This window comes from Pristis pectinata, chromosome 15 (genome assembly GCF_009764475.1).
Source record: "Pristis pectinata isolate sPriPec2 chromosome 15, sPriPec2.1.pri, whole genome shotgun sequence".
Taxonomy (NCBI): Eukaryota; Metazoa; Chordata; class Chondrichthyes; order Rhinopristiformes; family Pristidae; genus Pristis; species Pristis pectinata.
This window is the reverse complement of record NC_067419.1, coordinates 49,302,451-49,325,585: the sequence shown is the minus strand read 5'-3', so window position 1 is coordinate 49,325,585 and position 23,135 is coordinate 49,302,451. Positions and strand designations below refer to the sequence as shown.

General features: G+C 49.6%; 1 protein-coding gene across 1 annotated transcript in view; it reads left to right on the top strand.

Moving 5' to 3' along the window:
* LOC127578273 (NADH-cytochrome b5 reductase 3-like) overlaps positions 1 to 23,135 on the top strand; it is a 644,669-nt gene that overhangs the window by 397,986 nt on the left and 223,548 nt on the right. The gene's annotated exons all lie outside the window — the stretch shown is intronic.

The window sequence follows — 23,135 nt, the reverse complement described above, 5'->3', positions numbered from 1 at the left end:
GACAACTCCAGTTCTTACCTTCTTACCCCTCATAGTTTTAGACACCTCCATCAGGTCACCCCTCAGCCTCCTGCGCTCCAGGAAAACAGTCCCAGCTGATCTGATCTCTCCTTGTAACTGAGAGGTTCCACTCCAGGCAACAGCCTGGTGAACCTTTGTGACCGATTTGTGAATGTTGCTGATGGTACCCGAGTCTCGACCAGCGGATGGACCCGTGAGAAGCAGGCACCCTGGTGATGCAGCTCCCTGATGGGGCAAATGTGTTCATTCCACAGGGCCGGGGTTTACAGTCACAGAGTTACACAGCAGGGAAACAGGCCCTTCGGACCAACTGGTCCATGCCGACTGTGTTGTCCAGTGAGCTAGTCCATCTGCCCGTGTTTGGCCCATAGCCCTCTAAACCTCTCCTATCCATGGACTTATCTAGATGGCTTTTACATATTGCTGATGTGCCCACCTCAACCACTATTTCTGGCAGCTCATTCCAAATACGCACCACCCTTTGTGTGAAGAAGCTGCCCCTGATGTCCCTTTTAAATCTCTCGCTTCTGATCTTAAACCTCTGCCCTCTTGTTTTCAGCACCCTCTCCCTGGGAAAAGTGTGTGCTCTCATCCTGTCCATGCCCTGTTTGGAGTCTGCTGCTGTATGTACTCCCGGAGGTAGTCACCCTCAGCACTGAGTGCCTCCGTGGTCTCCATGATGATTAGCCTGAAGAAGGGCCATGACAAGCTGCTCTAGCTGCCGCACAGAGCATAGGGTGGCTCCGGCACAACACTCCATTCAATTAGTAAATGATTACTTCAAGAACAGCATTGTCCTCTTTAATTAGAACTTAACAAATCCAAATTACCCACATCCCCATGTGCCAGAGCAGAAGCTGAGACCTAACTCTGAGATGTCGAGAGTTTATTATAGATTGGAATATCTGACTCCCAGGCATGGGACTCAGCAGGGAGCAGCACTGATAAACAGGAACTATCTACTGTTGGGATGTCATGAAGCAAGGTCAACGTTCTGTGAATGTCACCAACCAAGATCTGTATTTAACTGGGTTGAAACCTACAGTGAAATCCAAATGTTGGTTGTTCATATCCATGGAACTTGGAGCTTTGTCCATACAGGATACAGGAGCCCACTTCATGGGCCCCCCATCCACACCCGTTCACTCACTCCACCACCGACACACGGTAGCAGCAGTTTGTACCACCTGCAGGAGGCACTGCAGCAACTCACCAAGACTCCTCAGACAGCACCTTCCAAACCCACCACCTTTCCCAGCTAGAAGGACAAGGACAAAAGCACGGGGAACACCAAGCCACTCACCATCCTGACTGGGAAATATATTGTTGTTCCTTCACTGTCGCTGGGTCAAAATCCTGGAACTCCCTCCCTAACAGCAGTGGTTCAAGAAGGCAGCTCACCACCACCTTCTCAAGGGCCACTCAGGATGGGCAATAACTGCTGGCTCAGCCTGCAGAGCCCACACAAGACGATGTTTACTGTGACAATGCCTCCAGCCCTCCCAAGGAGTTCAGAGTTAGATGAGGGTCATTCGTACCGAACTGTGAACAGTTGTGGCCCCACACTCACAACATTGAGACCCAGGTGGCCATTCCCTGTCTCCTGTTAGCCAGCCCCTCCTAGAGCTGCACCCAGTCCACCACCTCCCACACTATTGGCACTGGAGAGAGGCAGGAGCAGGTCATTGGATCCTGCATCTGCCCTGCCATTCAGCAAGATCACCACTGACCTTTTACCTCAGTGCCACATAGAAAGCATCCTATCCGGATGCATCACAGCTTGGTACAGCAACTGCTCTGCCCGAGACCACAAGAAACTGCAGAGAGTTGTGGACACAGCTCAGTCCTGGAAACCAGCCTCCCCTCCATGGACTCTGTCTACACATCTCGCTGACTTGGCAAAGCAGCCAGCATAATCAAAGACCCCACCCACCCCGGACATTCTCTCTTCTGCCCCCTTCCATCGGACAGAAAGTACCAAAGCTTGAGAACACGTACCACCAGGCTCAAGGACAGCTTCTATCCCGCTGTTACTAGAGACTTGAATGGATCTCTCATACAATAAAGATGAACTCTTGATCTCTCAATCTACCTTGTCGTGGCCCTTGCATTTTATTTGTCTGCCTGCACTGCACTCTCTCTGTAACTGCACAACCATATTCTGTGTTCTGTCATTGCTTTACCTCGATGTACGTAGGGAATGATCCGTCAGGACAAAGCTTTTCACTGTATCACAGTCATGTGACAATAATAAACAAATTGCCAATTACTTTCCTGAACCAACCCATATCATTTGATTCTCTGAATATCCAAAAATCTATCAGCCCCTGCGGCAGCATACTGTAGCAGACAAAGCTGCTGCCTCACAGCTCCTGTGACCCAGGTTCGATCCTGATCTCTGGTGCTGTCTGTTTGTATGTTCTCCTGATGACTGTGTAGGGTTCCCCTGGGTGCTCCAGGTTCCCAAAAGTTAGTGGTGGGGAGAATGAGTTACAGGGAAAAATAGTCGGGAATGGGACTGTGCTGTCAGCTGGCATGGACTAGATGGGCTGAATGGCCTCCTTCTATGCTGTAAGGAAGTATGGAAATATGAACATACTCAGTTGCAGAGCTCCCATGTCACTCTTGCCTGGGGACTTCCTTATTTAAGAAAGGGTGTGCTGATGTTGGAGAGGGTTCAGAAACGATTCACTAGAATGAATGCGAGGGTTAACATATGAGGAACGTTTGACAGCTCTTGGGTTGTACTCCTTGGAGTTCAGAAGAATGAGGGGAGAACCTCATAGAAACATTTCGTATGTTAAAAGGCCTGGACAGAGTAGATGTGGCAAAGTTGTTTCCCATGGTCGGGGAGTCTAGTACAAGAGGGCACGACTTCAGGATTGAAGGGCACCCATTCAGAACAGAGATGCGGAGAAGTTTCTTTAGCCAGAGAGTGGTGAATCTGTGGAATTTGTTGCCACAGGCGGCTGTGGGGGCAAAGTGATTGGGTGTATTTAAGGCAGAGATTGACAGGTATCTGAGTAGCCAGGGCATCAGAGGTTATGGTGAGAAGGCGGGGGAGTGGGGCTAAATGGGAGAATGGATCAGCTCATGATAGAATGGCAGAGCAGATTCAATGGGCCGAATGGCCGACTTCTGCTCCTTTGTCTTACGGTCTTATGGTTTTATGGACTTCTAATGATTCACCACCCTCTGGGTGAAATATTACATCTCATCTCAGTCCTGAATGGCCGAAAACTTATTTTTGAGACTGTGACTTTTGATTCAGGACACCCCATCCTGCGGACCCATCACTTCTGCATTGGCTCAGACCCACTGGAGTTTGTATGTTTCCAAGTTCCTCACTGAGGTCTGGCGCCAACTGGTCCGAGCAAAGCTGAGCTGGGGATCGGTGAGTAGGTTATTGGTGAGTTTGAAGAGGAATCACAATCAGAATCAGATTTATTATCACTGACATATGTCATAAAATTCATTGTTTTGTGGCAGCAGTACAGTGCAAGACGTAAAATTACCATAAATTACTGCAATAAATGTATGTGCAAACAAAAGGAATAATGAGGTAGCGTTCATGGGTTCGTGGGCCATTCAGAAATCTGATGGTGGAGGGGAAGAAGCTGCTTCTGAATCGTTGAGTGTGTGTCTTCAGGCTCCTGTACCTCCTCCCCGATGGTAGTAATGAGAAGAGGGCATGTCCCGGGTGGTGAGAGTTTCTTTTGTTGCTGGTTCATAACAAAATTGGGGGCTCGTCCGGGATTTGAACCCGAGACCTCTTGCAGATGGATGCTGGCTTCTTGAGGATATCCTTGAAGGACTGCCTGTTATCAACATCTTCTGTGCTTCGTTTGAGAGTGGGCAAATGGGGCAGTAATGGGGGGGGGGGGGGGGTTGGAGTGGAGAGGACACTCCTGGGGAAGTTCAGGGATTGTTGAGGTCAACGTTGTAGTTGGCACTGGAACCAGCTGGCTGGGGGTGTGACATTGAGTCCCAGTCAGTAGCACTGGAGCCTCATACTCGAGTCCCATGTCTACACCTGTTCCTACTTGTTCCAACTGGGATCATCTCACAGACAGCTACACAGGCTGAGCCTGAGTCAAAGGCCAGGTCACATTCCCATTGCACTGATGTTTGCAGAGCAGGGAGACTGGAAGAGCTCCAGGAGAGAGGTCTCCACTCCAGGGTTAGACCAGAAGAGCTGGGGTCGTCCTCGGAGCAGAGGAAGTTGGGAGCTGGGCAAGATCATGGCTGATTTAGATGGATAACCAAAGAGATGTCTTCCTATGGCACAGGTTGAAATTGAGGGTGAAAGATCCAGAGGGAACGTGAGGTTTGTTCAGAGCAGTGATGATCTGGAACTTGCTGTCTGTAGGGGCGCTGGACACAGGGAGCCGGACAGACCTTTGATGGCAAGTAATTCGCAGGGCTCCTGGATTCTTCTCCGAAGATCCAATAGGGACAGAACGGGCCTGATGGCTTCCTTCACTGCCATTACAGTGCTGGTTTAAAACTCTGTGTATACACTGGCTCTGCTGCAGCTGGAACACTGTGTGCAGTTCTGCTCTCCACACGGAAGGAAGGAGGTGACGGTGCAGGGGAGGTTCACCAGGGAGTGGACGACTTTAGTTATGGGGAGAGATCGGACAGGCTGGGACTTTTCCCTGGAGTGAAGGGGGCTGAGGGGTGACCTGATGGAGGTGTATAACATTAAACAGGGTAGATAGTCAGAATCTTGTTCTCATGGCAGCTTTAAGGTGAGAGGAAGGGGTTTTAAAGGGGATCTGAAGGGTAAGTTGGTTGATATCTGGAACTCACTGCCAGAGGTCTAAATTGTCTAAATGTAAGAGAAACTTAGACAGATACTGGCAAGGCATAAAGGGTCCTAATGTGGCAATAGAACGGCCCCCGAGTACAATGAGATGGAGTCATGACCTCACAATCTACCTCGTTGTGACCTTGCACCTTATTGTCTGCCTGCACTGCACTCTCTCTGTAACGGTAACACTTATTCTGTATTCAGTTATTGTTTTCCCTTGTACTACCTTGATGCACTGTTGTAATGAAATGATCTGTATGGATGGCAGGCAAAACAAAGTTTTTCATGTGACAATAATAAACAAATTTATCGATTTACCAAATGAGATGTGTTGATGGGTGGAAGGGCTGGCATGTATGTTATGGGCTGAAGGGCCCGTTCTGTGCTGTACAATTCTACAACTCTATAATTTGAGGACATCAATAAACTTTCTGTTTATCTTCTGCACTGCAAGTCTGTTGTCCTTTTCAATATTGATGTATTTGAATAGTAAATGCTGATTATATTAAGGAAAATCAGTTTGTGACAACTGACTCTGTGCAACAGAATGCAGGAGCTGGTGTAAGATCAGGATATGAACTCATTAACCTGGGATGCTTCAATGAACGTGTCCACTCAATCCCATTTCCTGCTTCAATGACTCTTTTGAGCCAGCTTGTCAATGTCACCTGCAGCTTAAGTAAAGACCAACAGGGAAGTGGCAGAGAGGACTAAATGGCTGCTAAACTTAGTCAAAGTTCTTCGTCAAACTTTATTACACAGTGGGGATAATGACGGGGGAGATTCTTGCAGTCAACATGACTCCATCTTAACTTAGGTCTATCAATGTGTAACCCTCCCAGCAGCCTGTGCCAAGGTGCAGGACAGTGAGATGTGAATCGGGCTCAGAATCAGGTTTATTATCACTGACATATGTCGTGAAATGTGTTGTTTTGTGGCAGCAGTACAGTGCAAGACATAAAAATTACTGTAAGTTACAAAAATAAACAAATAGTGCAAAAGAGGAATAACGAGGTAGTGTTTATGGGTTCATGGACTGTTCAGAAATCTGATGGCGGACGGGAAGAAGCTGTTCCTGAATCATTGAGTGTGGGTCTTCAGGCTCCTGTACCTCCTCCCCGATGGTAGTAACGAGAAGAGGGTATGTTCCAGGTGGTGAGGGTCCTTAATAATGGATGCCGCCTTCTTGAGGCACCGTCCCTTGAAGATGTCCTCAATAGTGGGGAGGGTTGTGCCCGTGATGGAGCTGGCTGAGTCTACAACCCTCTGCAACCTCTTTTGATCCTGTGCATTGGAGCCTCTATACCAGGTGGTGATGCAACCAGTCAGAATGCTCTCCACTGTACATCCATAGAAATTTTCAAGAATCTTTGGTGACATACCAAATCTCCTCAAAATCCTAATGAAGTAGAGCTGCTGGCGTGCCTTCTTCATGATTACATCAATGTGTTGGGCCCAGGATAGATCTTCAGAGATGTTGACACCCAGGAACTTGAAGCTGCTCATCCTTTCCACTGCCGACCCCTCAGTGAGGACTGGTGTGTGTTCTTCTGACTTCCCCTTCCTGAAGTCCACAGTCAGTTCCTGTCACTGGCTGACCTGCCACTTCACCATCAGCCCAGCAACTTTCCCTCAACCTCCCCATCAGGTTGCTGCAGTAGCACCTCGGTTATCCAGTGAATAATGCACAGGAAATCGGGGTGGGATGTAACAGTGCAAGGAGCCTTTAAAGGAGGAGATTCTTGTCTGTTCAACGTCACCCAACCCAGCTAATCCTTCAGAGAACCCAGACTTGGAGGAGTGCAGATGCATGGGGGGGAGGGGGGAGTGGGGGGGCTGGAGCTCATGAGGAGTTTCCAGAGATGAGAGCTTGGAAGGGTTGGAATTTAAATTCCTGGTGAGCTTACACACACATCTCATGGTCATCGGCTGATCAGGCCAGAAGGTGGGGAAGAGAAATCCACCCCAGAACCGTCTCAGCTCAGGACTGTGGTAATCAGCAGCGACCAGATAGGTTGGGTCTGTTTTCCCTGGAATAGAGGAGGCTGAGAAGTGTCATGATAAAAGGTACATAAAATTATGAGAGGCAGAGACAGGGTAGATAGCCAGTGTCTGTTCCCCATGGTCGGGGTGTTTTAGGGGGCATAGGCTTAAGGTGAGATGAAGGTTTAAAGGTGATCTGAGGGGTAAATGTTTCACACACAGAGTAGTTGGTGTCTGGAACAAGCTGCCAGAGGAGGGGGTGGAGGCAGGAACAGGAACAACGTTTAAGAGGCACCTGGACAGGTACCTGAATGAGTGGGGCCAGAGGGATGTAGGATTAATGCAAGTGTGGGATTGGTATAGGTAGGCATAGGGGTCAGCATAGACATGGTGGGCCGAAGGGCCTGTCTCTGTGTTATATTGTCATAGAGCAATACAGCACAGATACAGGCCCTTCGGCCCAACCAGTCCATGCCGACCACGGTGCCCACCCAGCTAGTTCCAATTTCCTGCATTTGGCCCATATCCCTGCAAGCCCCGCCCCTCCATGTACCTACCCAACTCACCAATCCAACACGTACCTTCATCTACCCACAACTCTGCGACTCTGTGATGCTTTCAGCCAGGACGCTGCTTGACTGCTCGTCGGTGAAGTGTGCCGAGAAGGTCTGCCTTCTAACTCTCCCTGGAACCTTGGTTCTTTCCTTTGCACACTTGCCTGGTACTTGAGTTGCACCGATAGTTAACAGGAAATATGCAGGTGTGACTCTCTCACCTCCTTTCCATCTCCCTGAGAAACAGGGATCCATGCGGCTGCTGTCTCACTGCTCCAGAGACCCAGGTTAAATCCTGACCTCCAGCACTGTCTGTGTGGAGCTTGCACATTCTCCCTGGGACCCAGGTGCTCTGGTTTCCTCCCACATCCCAAAAATATGTCCTGATGCAGGGTTTCAACTCGAAATGTCGACAATCTTGTCTAGCAAGATGGTGCCAGAGCGTGGCGACTTGTTGCAAACTGCTCTCTAACAGTTCTACTCATTACCCTTACTATAATTGTTCAACACTTTTAAATTTAAACTCTATGTCACACACTTTACTCTGTACTGTTACTGGTTTTACCTGTACTACATCAATGCACTCTGTACTACCTCAATGTAACTGCACTGTGTAATGAATTGACCTGCTCAATCGGTATGCAAGTTTTTCACCGTACCTCAGTACAGGTGAAATAATAAACCAATACCAATACCAAATACCAGTTCCTCTCCCCCCACAGACGCTGCTTGACCCGCTGAGGCCCTCCAGCAGATTGTTTGTTGCTCCAGATTCCAGCATCTGCAGTCTCCTGTGTCTCCCTAGAAAATGTGCTGGTAGGTTAATTGGGTCGGTAAGTTAGCCCTTGGTGCACGACAAGGGAATCAAAGGGGAATTGATGTGCTTGTGAGGGAGAGGGTGAGTTGGGGAGGCACAGGGAGGATAAGGAGAGGAGAACTGGTATTAACAGGATTGCTTTTCTGGGAGCCTGCCTGGACTTAGTGAGCTGAATGGCCTCCTTCTGTGTCATTATAAATAAAAGAAAACAGCCTTTGTTTAATCTTTCCCCAGTGCAGAAGGCCAGGGTTCAGGAAATTCATATTTCTGGTCACCTTCCGGTGTCGACAATCTCAGTGCTGACACTCAGTGTTAACTGAGCTGTACTTGATTAGAATAATTTCATAGTCAAAGATGAAAAGCAAATACTGCTGTAACGTTATGTACAGATTGCAGGTTTAATAAATTGGAGCACTCCTGTTACTCACTGTGTCTAGAGTACATCTTTAAAGAAGTTCGACAATCCCCTGGGTTGTGTGTATTGTGAGCTACATCCTGGTGAGGTTAAAATCCATCTCTCACATCATTCCACTGTTGTAATTGTTCGGGATGTCTCTGGTCTCTGAATTTAACTCAACATCGAATGTTAAAGGCAGGAGGGTTGTGATCTCAGTTGGGGCACTTGTGTTGGTTGGATACACCTTCTGGGGCAAAGCATGTCAAGAGTTCATCCTTTAGCGTATGAGAGGTCTTTTCAAGGGTCTTATAACAGAAGCTGTCCTTGAGCCTGGTGGTGCGTGTTTTAAACTTTAGTATCTTCTGCCCGATGGGAAGGGGGAGAAGAGAGAATGTCCGGGGTGGGTGGGGTCTTCGATTATGCTGGCTGCTTTCCTGAGGCAGTGGGAAGTGTAGACAGAGTCCATGGAGGGGAGGCTGGTTTGCATGATGGACTGGGCTATTTTCACAACTCTAGAGTCATAGAGTCATCGAGTACTCCAGCACAGGAACAGGTCCTTCGGCCCATCTAGTCTATGCCGACCTGATCTTCTGCCCAGTCCCATCTACCTGCACCCAGACCATATCCCTCCAAACCCCTCCCATCCACGTACCTATCCAAACCTCTCTTAAATGTTACAATTGAACCCACATCCACCACTTCCGCTGGCAGCTCGTTCCACACTCGCACCACCCTCTGAGTGAAGAAGTTTTCCCTCAGATCCCCCTTAAATATTTCACCTTTCACCCTGAACCTATGACCTCTAGTTCTAGTCTCACCCAACCTGAGGGGAAAAAGCCTGCATGCATTCACCCTATCTATACCCCTCATAATTTTGTATACCTCTATAAGATCTCCCCACATTCTCCTGCATTCCAGGGAATAAAGTCCTAACCTATTCAACCTACCCCTATAGTTCAAGTCCCGGCAACATCTGTGTAAATTTTCTCTGCACTCTTTCAATCTTTCCTGTAGGTAGGTGACCAGAACTGCACACAATGCTCTAAATTGGGCCTCACCAATGTCTTGTACAACTTCAACATAACATCCCAACTCCTGTACTCAATGCCCTGATTTATGAAGGCCAAAGTGCCAAAACCTCTCTTTACGGCCCTATCTACCTGTGACGCCACTTTCAAGGAACTATGGATCTGCATTCCCAGGTCCCTCTGTTCTACTCCACACCTCAGAGCCCGACCATTCACTGTGCAAGTCTTGCCCTGGTTTGTCCTCCCAAAGTGCATCACCTCACACTTGTCTCTGCAATTTCTTGTGGTCTTCAGCAGAGCAGTTGCTATACCAATCCTTGATGCATCCGGAGGGGATGCCTTCCATGGTGCATCTGTAAAAATTGGTGAGGGTCATTGGGGACATGTCGAACTGCATATCCCTGGTGTGAACTGCTCCACCGTTGACAGGCGTGCTTTGACTGCTCTGGAATTCCTACCTAAGCCTCTCCAGCTGTCTCCCTCCTCCTTTGATACACTTCTTATATCACTTGAGTTGTTTGCTCACCTAACCTGGTATCTCCTTCTATGGTCCAATGTCGACTTCTGAGTGGTAGTGTTTCTGTACAGTCCTTGGGAAGTTCAATCGGTAATTGAAAAACACGATGCTGCTGGAGGAACTCAGCAGGCCAGGCAGCATCCGTGGAGAAAAGCAGGCGGGCAACGTTTCAAGTCAGGACCCTTCTTCAGGACTGAAGATGGGAAAAGGGGAAGCCCAATATATAGGAGGGAAAAGCAGAGCAGTGATAGGTGGACAAAAGAGGGGAGGTGGGGTGGGCACAGGGTGGTGATAGGTAGATGCAGGTAAGAGATAGTGATGGGCAGGTGCGGGGGAGGAGGGGAGAGCAGATCTACCAGGGGATGGGTCACAGGTAAGGAGAGAGAGAGGGAAAAAAAGAGGCTGGGAAAGGGAAGGAGAGAAGAAGCCTGGTGTGGGGGTGTTGTGGGGGGTGGGGGGGATTACCTAAAGTGGGAGAATTCAATGTTCATGCCGTCAGGCTGCAAGGTTCCAAGTTGGAAAATGAGGTGCTGTTCCTCCAGTTTGTGCTTGGAATTCTCCCGGCAATGCAAATTGGTAATTAGTAATTGGGTTATAATTGTCTCATGTACTGAGATACTGTGAAAAGGATTAGAGGGATATGGGCCAAACACGGGCAAACAGGACTAGCTAAATGGGAATCTTTGTCGGCATGGACCAGTTGGACCAAAGGGCCTGTTTCTGTGCTGTATGACTGTATGACTTTGTCTGCGTGCCATCCAGACAGATCATTCCATACATAAGTACATTGAGGTAGTGATGATTATAACACACGTAACTGATAGATCTGCTGAGAGCAGGTTACAAAGGTTGCTACGTTCCAGCCCCAACTTGGGTTTCCATATAAATTCATGTTTTGTTTGCGTCCATGCTTTCAGTGGGACAGGCTCCTGACAGAGAGACAGGCTGGAGGAGGATCTGAGATGTCAATTCTTTGTGTCTCCAACTGGACGTAGAGTCTGCGTCTAGCCATCTGCACATCGACACATGGAAAAACCTTCCATGTTTGTTTCGTGAAGTCGATTTGCTGTGTCCCACAATACTCACTAAATTAATTATAACATCCACAGATCTGTGTCGTCCCAGAACACTCACAACAGCTGATCTTTCTGCTACATTCAGAATCTGTAATTACAGAGCCGAGATCACGCACCAACGTGACAAAATACTGAAAGAAAATCAGTCACCCACAGTGCTGGGAACTTGCAGCAAAAAATAATCAGCACGAATGATTAGAAGTGGATGAACGGACCATATTGTTACTTAATGTTTGAGGGGGAATAACCGAGGGCAGTGGGGACAAATTAGGGATTTGGGGCTGGCTTGATGTCCAGGAGCAAAGAGCTACTATGAAGACGATGGAGAAATGCTCCATTATGGGGTTCTTGGAGAAATTCGTCCTCCATTGCTTGAACCAAACCCTTGATGACTCTGTGCTTCCACGTTCCCCTCTACCACGTTCAGTCACAAGGATGTGTACAACGGTCTGTCTCTGCATTCTTGTGTGGTTGGCACAAGGGTTGGAGGAGAGGTCTGTGGGTCTGCATTCCGTAGGGCAGGAATGATCAGCGATGCAGGATCTTCCCTTGGATCCTGTTGGAGTCGCATGTTTGGACTCTGTAACGGTTTGCCACCCCTCACCTGTATTGAGCCGTGAGGCCATGTCTTACTGAGCTGTTTGATGCCACAGTTTCTGCTCCACAGGAACCTTCTCCCTCTCTTCCTCTTATCCGACCAATATATCCTTCCGTTCCTCTCTCCAGAACCATGCACAGTGCTCCCAGTCTGGTCTAACTGAGGTTCAGGGAGACCGGAACCATGCACAATGTTCCCAGTCTGGTCTAACTGAGGTTCAGGGAGACCGGAACAATGCACAATGTTCCCAGTCTGGTCTAACTGAGGTTCAGGGAGACCGGAACCATGCACAATGTTCCCAGTCTGGTCTAACTGAGGTCCACGGAGACCGGAACCATGCACAATGTTCCCAGTCTGGTCTAACTGAGGTTCAGGGAGACCGGAAACATGCACAATGTTCCCAGTCTGGTCTAACTGAGGTTCAGGGAGACCGGAACCATGCACAATGTTCCCAGTCTGGTCTAACTGAGGTCCACGGAGACCGGAACCATGCACAATGTTCCCAGTCTGGTCTAACTGAGGTTCAGGGAGACCGGAACCATGCACAATGTTCCCAGTCTGGTCTAACTGAGGTTCAGGGAGACCGGAACCATGCACAATGTTCCCAGTCTGGTCTAACTGAGGTTCAGGGAGACCGGAACCATGCACAATGTTCCCAGTCTGGTCTAACTGAGGTCCATGGAGACCAGAACCATGCACAATGTTCCCAGTCTGGTCTAACTGAGGTCCACGGAGACCGGAACCATGCACAATGTTCCCAGTCTGGTCTAACTGAGGTCCACGGAGACCGGAACCATGCACAATGTTCCCAGTCTGGTCTAACTGAGGTCCACGGAGACCGGAACCATGCACAATGTTCCCAGTCTGGTCTAACTGAGGTCCACGGAGACCGGAACCATGCACAATGTTCCCAGTCTGGTCTAACTGAGGTCCACGGAGACCGGAACCATGCACAATGTTCCCAGTCTGGTCTAACTGAGGTTCAGGGAGACCGGAACCATGCACAATGTTCCCAGTCTGGTCTAACTGAGGTTCAGGGAGACCGGAACCATGCACAATGTTCCCAGTCTGGTCTAACTGAGGTCCATGGAGACCAGAACCATGCACAATGTTCCCAGTCTGGTCTAACTGAGGTCCACGGAGACCGGAACCATGCACAATGTTCCCAGTCTGGTCTAACTGAGGTTCACGGAGACCGGAACCATGCACAATGTTCCCAGTCTGGTCTAACTGAGGTCCACGGAGACCGGAACCATGCACAATGTTCCCAGTCTGGTCTAACTGAGGTTCACGGAGACCGGAACCATGCACAATGTTCCCAGTCTGGTCTAACTGAGGTTCACGGAGACCGGAACCATGCACAATGTTCCCAGTCTGGTCTAACTGAGGTCCACGGAGACCGGAACCATGCACAATGTTCCCAGTCTGGTCTAACTGAGGTCCACGGAGACCGGAACCATGCACAATGTTCCCAGTCTGGTCTAACTGAGGTTCAGGGAGACCGGAACCATGCACAATGTTCCCAGTCTGGTCTAACTGAGGTTCAGGGAGACCGGAACCATGCACAATGTTCCCAGTCTGGTCTAACTGAGGTCCACGGAGACCGGAACCATGCACAATGTTCCCAGTCTGGTCTAACTGAGGTCCACGGAGACCGGAACCATGCACAATGTTCCCAGTCTGGTCTAACTGAGGTCCACGGAGACCGGAACCATGCACAATGTTCCCAGTCTGGTCTAACTGAGGTCCACGGAGACCGGAACCATGCACAATGTTCCCAGTCTGGTCTAACTGAGGTCCACGGAGACCGGAACCATGCACAATGTTCCCAATCTGGTCTAACTGAGGTCCACGGAGACCGGAACCATGCACAATGTTCCCAGTCTGGTCTAACTGAGGTTCACGGAGACCGGAACCATGCACAATGTTCCCAGTCTGGTCTAACTGAGGTCCACGGAGACCACCAGTAACACCTCCCTGTCACCTTCCCTTCCCCCCTCCTTTCATTCCCAGTGTGAGAATTCCAAGGTGGGCTTTAGGAATTGCTGCACCTATTGTTGAGACTTGGGATTGTTAAACATTCAACACATTTTTTTCCAAACAGGTGGATAATGATCATCACCACTCGACCTCCCAGTTCAGCAAGCTAAGGGTTAATCAGCAAGCACAATGACCGTGTCACAGACAGTGCAACCCCTCCGCACATCGTGGTACACACGCACCACCAATGCATGCACAAAATGCTCAGCTAAAATATCTCTGCAATGAGTGTTTATTCAAGAATTTGAACATGGGCTGCTGGATTTGCTCAGTAGACCAGGCAGGGTCTGTGGAGAGAGGTGTGGAGTGAGGGTTTCTGGTGACTGGCCTTTCTCTGGAATTCAGGAATAAACACAGCAACCTTCAACTCAAACTGTGCTCCAGTCACCTGGGCAACAGACAGCAATGTCTGCAGTTTAACCTGGGCGCTGTGTTGGATTCCAGAGGTCAACAGGAACAGAAGATTGGCCGAAGGATCTCTCTCTCTCTCTCTCTCTCTCTCTCTCTCTCTCTCTCACACACACACACACACACACACACACAATCTCTCTCTCTCTCACAGACACTCTCACTCACACAGACACACACACACACACACACACAGACTCACACACACACGCAGACAAACACACACACACACACACACATTCTCTCACCATCTCTCTCTCACTGTCTCTGAAACACACACACACACACACACACACACAATCTCTCTCTCTCTCTCTCTCACAGACACTCTCACTCACACAGACACACACACACACACACAGACTCACACACACATAGACACACACAGACTCACACACACACGCAGACAAACACACACACACACACACATTCTCTCACCATCTCTCTCTCACTGTCTCTGAAACACACACACACACACACAGGCATTCTGTCTCTCTCTCGCTCTCTCTCACACACACACTCAAACACACACTCTTTCTCCTCTCACACGCTCTCTGTCTCTCCTTTGTTTCTCCCTCCCTCTCTGGCTGACTATCAGATCTTTCTGTAATGTCCTGGGTGTGAGTGCACCGTACAAACCCCCAGAGGGGTAGGGTTCGTCTGGAGAAGAGGAAACATCACGATGCAGAGGGAGCAACATCTGGGGTTAACCTGCACTCCGCTGGGATCGGGCTGTAACAACTGTGCTGAGGGACGGTGAATGGAAGCTATCCTTAACCTGGCATTCACTGGAACACCGTGAGACGCTCTCATTGAAGCGTCCAAAACTGTCCCAGCCCTCAATGGCTGGGTGCAGAGATGTTTCCCTGCCTGGGAGTCTGGAGCCCTGGGTGCAGGCAAGTAGCAAATGAAGTAATCCAGAGCTGATCGGCATGTGAGGACTATCGGAAAGTAAGGAGATTGATGGGATTGCTCTGCTGCAAATTGGCATGGACCGGATGGGCTGAATGGCCTCAGTGCAAGAGTAGGAAGGAAATGAACAGGAGCTGGCCACTTGTCCTCCCAAGCCTGACCGTGGCCACCCCTGTTCCCAAGGCCACGCTCCTTCCTTCGATTCTCTCGGTCCACCGTCCATCACTCCCAGCCTGCAAGGAAATCGACGACCGGACTCGTTGTCCTCCAGAGCGGAGAGAGGGCTGGAAACATTCACAGCAACACACGATCTGCTGGAGGAACTCAGCGGGCCGAGCAGCATCTGTGGGGATGGTGGGGGGGGGGGCGGGGGGGAGGAACTATTGATGTTTCGAGGTACAACCCCCGCAGCAGGGTTTTGACCTGAAACATTGACAATTCCTCTCCCCCCACAGATGCTGCTCGACCCGCTGAGTTCCTGCAGCAGGCTGTGTCTGCGTACGTACACTACCTGGACTTTCTTCTCGTCTGAGTGCCAAGAATCAGAACTAGCCCTGATCCTGAGTGTGGCCCCAGCAGCCACCACTATCCTCTCGGGGACCTACCTCAGCGGTGGCCGCTCATTTGTCAGAACTCCAGGGACTATGGCACTGCTCCACCTCCAGTAACCCAGCCTCATCACTCCCGGGGACGAGATCCTAGGGAGTGTTGCTCCCATACACAACCGGTGCATAGTGGTGCTACTTACCCAATGTTTACTGTTACACGCGGAAATACCGAGGCACATCCTTCCTGGAGAATCGTCCACAGCTGATTAAGTCAAGGTCACTGCCCAACAAACTCTCTGACCTTCAAAATCCACGTTTCAAAGCTCGGAACCCCATTCACTCACGGAAGCACAACACAAGGACATCGGAGCGGGAGTAGATCACTCGGCCCGTCAATCCTGCCCCACCATTCAGTGTGACCATGGCTGATTAACACCAGCCTCAACTCCCCTTCTGGGCCAGTTCCCCACAACCCTCAATTCCTCGAAATTTCAAATATTTATCCATCTCCACCTTCAATATATCCAGTGATCCAACCTTCACCACCCACGGGGGCAGAGGATTCCAGAGATTCACCTCCCTCAGAGAAGAAATTTTTACACACCTCAGTTTGAAATGACCGGCCCGTATCCTGTAGTTATGACTCCCCCACTGGTGAAAAACATCCCAACATCTGCCCTGTCAAACCCTCTCAGGATCTGAATAGGGTCACCCCTCGTTCTTCTAAACCCCAAGGAATACAGACCAAACTGTCTCCTCTCTCTTGATAGGACAACCCTCTCATCCCAGGAGTTCCCCTGGAGAATCTCCTTCTGACCACCCCCAATGTTACTGTATCCTTGGGTCAGGGGACCAAAACCGTGTTCAGTCCTGCAGGTGTGGCCTCACCAACACCCTGTACACCTGGAACACAACCCACTGTTCTTAAACTCCAACCCCTTCACAATAAAGGCCAACGCGTTGTTTGCTGCATTAACTACCTGTTAGGCCTGCCTGCTAGTAGATTTGATTTATTGCCGGAACAGTGTAATTAGCCTGAAGCTTGTCCCGTTTTGCCAGCTGATGAGTGGAGGACATGAACCAGGATCCCTTTCCCAGGCCAGCTCGTTCCTGAACCCTGCCCCCAGTCGAAGGTGGAGCTTTGGTGCTGAGAGACTGGAGCTCTGCTCTGCCTCTGGGCCCAGGATGAGGTGGTCACGCTCTGAGGGGCCGGACACAACATGGACAGGATGGGCCGAAGAGCCTGTAGCTGTGCTCTGTGTCACCACAACTGATAACTCGCCTCTGCATTCACGGGAGCTGTCGGCTCGGTGGAAACGGTAAGTAATTGTTTGTTCTTCCATATTTTATGTCATGTTTTAAATTAATTTATATCACAATTTGTTAATTTTCAAAAAAAACTTTTTACTTGTTTCAATCCTTTTAAGGGCAGACGTGCAGCGGGTGGTGCAGCTGCCTCACAGCTCCTGAGACTCGGGTTCGATCCTGACCTCCTTCGCTGTCTGTGTGGAGTTTGCACGTTCTCCCTGTGATCGCGTGGGTTTCCCTGGGTGCTCCGGTTTCCTCCCACATCCCAAAGATGTGCGAGGTCAGTGGGTTAATTGGCCGCTGTAAATTGCCCCCCTAGTGTGTGGGTGAGGGTAGAATCCGAGGGAGTTGATGGGAATGTGGGGAGAATGGATTACAGGGGAAATTAGTGGGGAATGGCATTGTTCTGTGAGCTGGCATAGACTCGATGGGCTGAATGGCCAAAAGGAGAAATGGAATACGGAACTGAAACATGTCGAAGCAGTTCAGCAGCCGGTGCCAACAGTGAACGTCCAAAACAACATCAAAATGAGTCCTGGGCAGGTCGAAGGATCTACTGCCTGAGGCCCGGTCACCACTCACAAACTTCCCACCTCGGGACAACCATGGTGATGTGTACCGGAACTGCCCAGAGCCATGCAGCTACAGAACGTACAGCCATGGGAACAAATGTTTCTCTCTGTCCCTCTCTCTGTCTCTGTCTCTCTCTCTCTCTCTTGAACATCTCTCCCTATCTCACTCTTTGAAACTCTCTCTTCTTGAATGTTCTCTGTCTTTCTCTCTATCCTCTTGACCCTGTCTCTCCCTCTCCCCTTGAACATTCTCTCTCTCTCACCCCTTGACCCTATCTCTCTCTCTCTCTCTCCCCTTGACCCTCTCTCTCTCTCTCTCTCTCTCTCTCTCTCTCTCTCTATTTCAGACCCTATGGCTGAGTTAAGAATTTTCTGATTGGTTAAGGAGACCCATTGCAATGTCCGATTCACACAGGTCCACTCTCACCAAGCCAATTCTGATCCACTCTGGGAACCAAGCCAATTCTGGTCTACTCTAGGAACCAAGCCAATTCTGATCCACTCTAGGAGCCGAGCCAAGCCAATTTTGATCACAGGCAAAAGCAGAGACAGAGAGTCTGTAGCGACATGAAGCATAACGAGCTTCAAGGCTGTTCCTTTGCAAGATCTTTCAGCCAACATTTCATTTTTCTGTTTGAAAGCAAGGCACGTTAGTTTATCTCTAATTTAATAGAATGCAGTAAAGATTGAAAATATAAAGGTTAATCATTTCCAAATATTTATATTTCCACTGTCAATCCCAAATCACAAGGAAAAATCTGCAGTTTTTTAATGGCTCTCTGCGTATTCTGCCAGCTCACACAACCCTAACACATTTCCGCAGGTCTCGGTTTCACCGCTATTAATGATCGAATACTTAAAAGGAAGTTGTCAACTAATTAAATGTCACAGTGTTACTGTGAATGTAAATGAATGTGATTATAATGCCTAAATAAAGCAGGGCTTAATTTTATGAATAGAAGTATAAAAAAAGGATACACTATGCAAATTTATGCAAACTTTCTGAACGGTACTTTAACACTGACCCATCCGCCAGAGTAAGTTGATGAGTTATAAGTAGCTTTATTCATGAATTCTCACGCACAGTTTGACAGTTCATATCTGCTTTAATAAAGCCAGAAAATGCTGGAAACATTCTGCAGGTCAGGCAGGGTCTGTGGAGAGAGAAACTGAATTAATGTTTCAGGTTGAAGTCCTTTGTGTTTCTGGTCTGGCTCAGTGGATCACTCTGTTACCTCAAAGTGAGAGTTGCAGGTTCCCGTCACCGAGGCAACCAGCTCAAATCCAGGGGACCCAACTTCTGCCTCTGGTGTGTCTTGGTCCTACATTCTGAAGAGACAGACGTTGGTCCGGCGGTATGTGCTGTGCCCAGCTCAGTAGCTCAGTATCACCCCACCTGGCCCAGGTAAGGTACTACAAGTGCGGCAACATTGAGCAAACCACCGTTTGTTCTTCATCAATATTTGGTGTTTCATCCCCAAACAGATTAATGGCTTCTCTGAGATTGTTCTTGTCACGGTAGTCCTGGGCCAGGTACTGAAAGAATTCTATGCACTTAAATTGTCTTGGGTTTGGATTGACTGTGACTGGGCTGGGCTCAGATTGACCTGGATGGGATTGGCCACGGATGGGTTGGATTCAGATTGGCTGTGGTCAGGCTGGGTTGGGATTGGCCATGGGTGGTGGGTCAGGTTCGGATTGGCCGTGGCTGGGTGGGGTTTGGATTGGCTGGGTTGGGATTGGCCATGGGTGGGTGGGGTTCGGATTAGGATTGGCTGTAGTTGGGTGAGGTACCCAATCAGATCTCTACACTCAGGTACCTTGTGCACATAAACCGGGAGCACACTGAGGGGTGAGAATGTCCTGGTGGGGAGAGAGAGGGCTTGGGGCTTGGGGCTTGGGGCTTGGGGCTTGGGGCTTGGGGCTTGGGGCTTGGGGCTTGGGGCTTGGGGCTTGGGGCTTGGGGCTTGGGGCTTGGGGCTTGGGGCTTGGGTGCAAACAGTATAAATGGGTTTGATCAGTGATGCTGGTTGTACAACTGATCTGGTAAGTAAGTTACTCTCAACCCTGACTCAAGATGAATCCTGGAGCATTGGTAACCAAACTTCTTTTCCCATTGGCTGCTTGGTGACAGTGACCAGATAACCCTGAGGTAGTAATGGGGAACAAAGACATGGCGGACGAACTGAAAAACCTGCTGAATATTGACAGGCCTGGACAGAGTGGACATGGAGAGGACGTTTCCATCAGTGGGAGAGTCTGGGACCAGAGGGCACAGCCTCAATAGAGGGATGTGCCTTTAGAACTGATATGAGGGGAATTTCTTTAGCCAGAGGGTGGTGAATCTGTGGAATTCATTGCCACAGACGGCTGTGGAGGCCAAGTCACTGGGTGTATTTAAAGCAGAGGTTGATAGGTTCTTGATTAGTGAGGGCGTCGAAGGTTACGGGGAGAAGGCAGGAGAATGGGGTTGAGAGAGAAAAATAAATCAGCCATGATTGAATGGTGGACCAGAGTTGATGGGCTGAATGGCCTAATTCTGCTCCTAGGTCTTATGGTCTTATCCTCCCAGCTCAGCAAGGTCCCACCAGGTCACTGTCCTGGGATTCAAGTAATGTGACCCTCGACCCTGCCACCTGCTGAAGATTGCCTTGGGGATGCTCACTGGGGCAGTGGGGATGCCCATCACCTCTGGGTCACTGCTGCCTGGGGGGGGGGTGGTTTCTGTGGGTCAGCATTGAGCACCTCAGGGTGGAGGGACATGAGGAGGTGTAACGCAGCTCCCTCCACACCACAGGGAGATCACCAAGCTCATGTCACCGATGACCCCTCTGAGGAAGAGGACCTTCTACAATGTGGGGGGAAGAAGAACGTAGGAAATAGAAGCATGAGGCCATTCAGTCCCTCACTCATGCTGCCCCATTCAGTGAGATCCTGGCTGATCTTTTACCTCTGTCACTTTCCTGCACTAACTCTTCACGCTGAGTTTATTGTCATGTGGAGACGTGCAGTGAGGTACAGGGGCAATGAAAAAGCAGCTTCACAGGCACATGGATTCAGACAACATACAGAACATAAATTATACAAGACAGTGAAGTAAGAGTGTGTAAAACAAGGCATTAATGCATGGCAGTGCAAGAGGTGGTCAGTAGTGTTCCGTTGTGAGGTAGGGTTAGGGTTGTGAAGGTCGGTTCAAGAACCTGATGACTGTGATTCTTTTACTACCTAAACCATCAAACTCTCCTGAATACCCTGCGCAGCCCTTGGGTAGAGGATTCCAAAGATTTACTACCTCTGTGGGAAGATGTTTCTTTTCACCTCTGACCTGAATGGCTGACTACTTATTCTGCGTAGAGTGACCAATTAACCACCGACCAGCATCTTTCGGGGAAACCGGAGCACCCAGGGGAGACCCATGCGGAGAGCGTGCAGACTCCACATAGACAGCGCCCGAGGTCGGGGTTGAGGTGGGTTATTGGACCTGTGAGGCAGATACTTGAGGGCACAGGTTTCAGGTGAGAGGGGAAAGATTTAAAGGGGCAACTTTCTCACAGAGGGTGGTCTGTATACGGGATGAGCTGCCGGAAGAAGTGGTTGAGGCAGGTGCAGTGACATTTAAAAGGCACTTGGACAGGTCCATGGATAGGAGGGGTTTAGAGGGATATGGGCCAAACACAGGCAAACTAACTTGATGGACATCTTGGTCGGCATGGACCAGTTGGGCTGAAGGGCCTGTTTCCGTGCTGTGTGGACTCTGACTCTCTCTCTGGCTCTCCCCGCTGCACTGCTGTACTCTTCAGGTGCTGGAGCTTTACCTCAGCTCGAGGGGGCCCTCTGGGGGAGCAGGCAGGATGTTCCGCAGCTTCCAGTCTGCCTGAACAGGAGACTGGGGCAGTTCAGTTGTTCCTGTGGCAAGGTCATCATCTCAGTGACCACAACATGGTGGGTCACGGTTGGTTCCTCGGAGGGGGGGGGGGGGAACAAATGCTGACTACAAACGAAATGCTGCTCAAGGACTGCCTTACAATGAAAACATGGAAGTGCTGAATCAGGACTGCTGGTGATGAAGCCATTGTTGTAACCCTCGGGATCACTCACAACCGCTGGTGAAGGAAATCTTCTGTCCTTACCCAGTCTCCCACCTCCCTCTCATGCCTGGGTCCACCCAGGACGTTAAGGAGGTTCAGCATGTCAGCGAACACTCTAACAAACTTCTGCAGATGTAGCGTTGAAAGTTTCCTGACTGGGTGCATCATGGTCTGGGACGGCAATTCGAATGCACAGGAATGTAAGAAGCTGCAGAGAGTAGTGGACTCTGCCCAATACATCACGGGCACATCCCTCCCCATCATCAGGAGTATCTACAGGAGGCGCTGCCTCAAGAAGGCAACATCCATCATCAAAGATCCCCACCATCCGGGCTGTGCCATCTTCTCGCAGCTGCCATCGGGCAGGAGGTACAGAAGCCTGAAGTCCCACACCACCAGGTTCAGGAACAGTTACTTCCCTTCAACTATTTGGTTCTTGAACCAACCGGCACAACCCTGATCACTACCTCAGTACAGCAACACTGGGACCGCTTTGATCACTTTGCACTACAATGGACTTTGTTTTTTTTTTGTTCGAATTGTATTCTTTCCAGTAAAAATTGCTATGATTTATGTTTGTCTTGTGAATGCTTCTTCTCTGATGCTCTGTGCCTGTGATGCTGCTGCAGGTAAGTTTTTCATTGCACCTGTACACACACGGACTCGTGCAGACGACAATAAACTCAACTTTGACTTTGACTCCTCTTTGCCCTTTAACCTCCCCTGCCCTTTGCCCTATCACAGCCATCACCCTTTGCTCTCTTACGTTGTGTTTGTACCTCTGCAGTTTGGATGAAGGGTCAGCAACTTGAAACACTGACTCCCGTTTTCTCTCCCAAAGACATTGCCTGTCCTGCTGAAGACTTCCAACATTTTGGGCATTCCAGCTTCTGGATTATCTGAATCCAGAGTCAGGAGTGGATCAGATCTTCCAGGGATCTGTTGAAGAGCTGGCAATATTTGCCAGTCCTTGTTGGACCTTCTCTAATTGCCCTCCACCTGCCAATCCCCTCCTCCGTCCCAACTCTCCCTGACAGGACACAGGCTTGTGGTGTGTGGAACAGAAACCTGCCGGGTTCCATACAAACTCCAAGGCAACCAATGATCCCGGTGCACAGATCGCTCCCCTTCTCACAGCTGTTACCCCCTGCATTGTTCAGTGCTGGGCTGGATCTTCCTCAATCCGTGCCTTGGCTGGGAATTTCCGGGTTGCTGTGGACAGGATGTTTGTGGTGTGATGGTTGGGGGAAGTAACTGAGCTGGTGATCAGAGTCACCGAATGATGTTGCACTTTGAGGATTAAATCAGGAGCCCATTGGGTTCAGAGGATGAACACATACTCTGCTGGAGGGACTCAGTGGGTCGAGCAGCATCTGGGGGGGGGAAAGGAATTATCGATGTTTTGGGTCAAAACACTGCATCAGGACAGAGGATTCTCAAGTGGTCTGCTGAAAG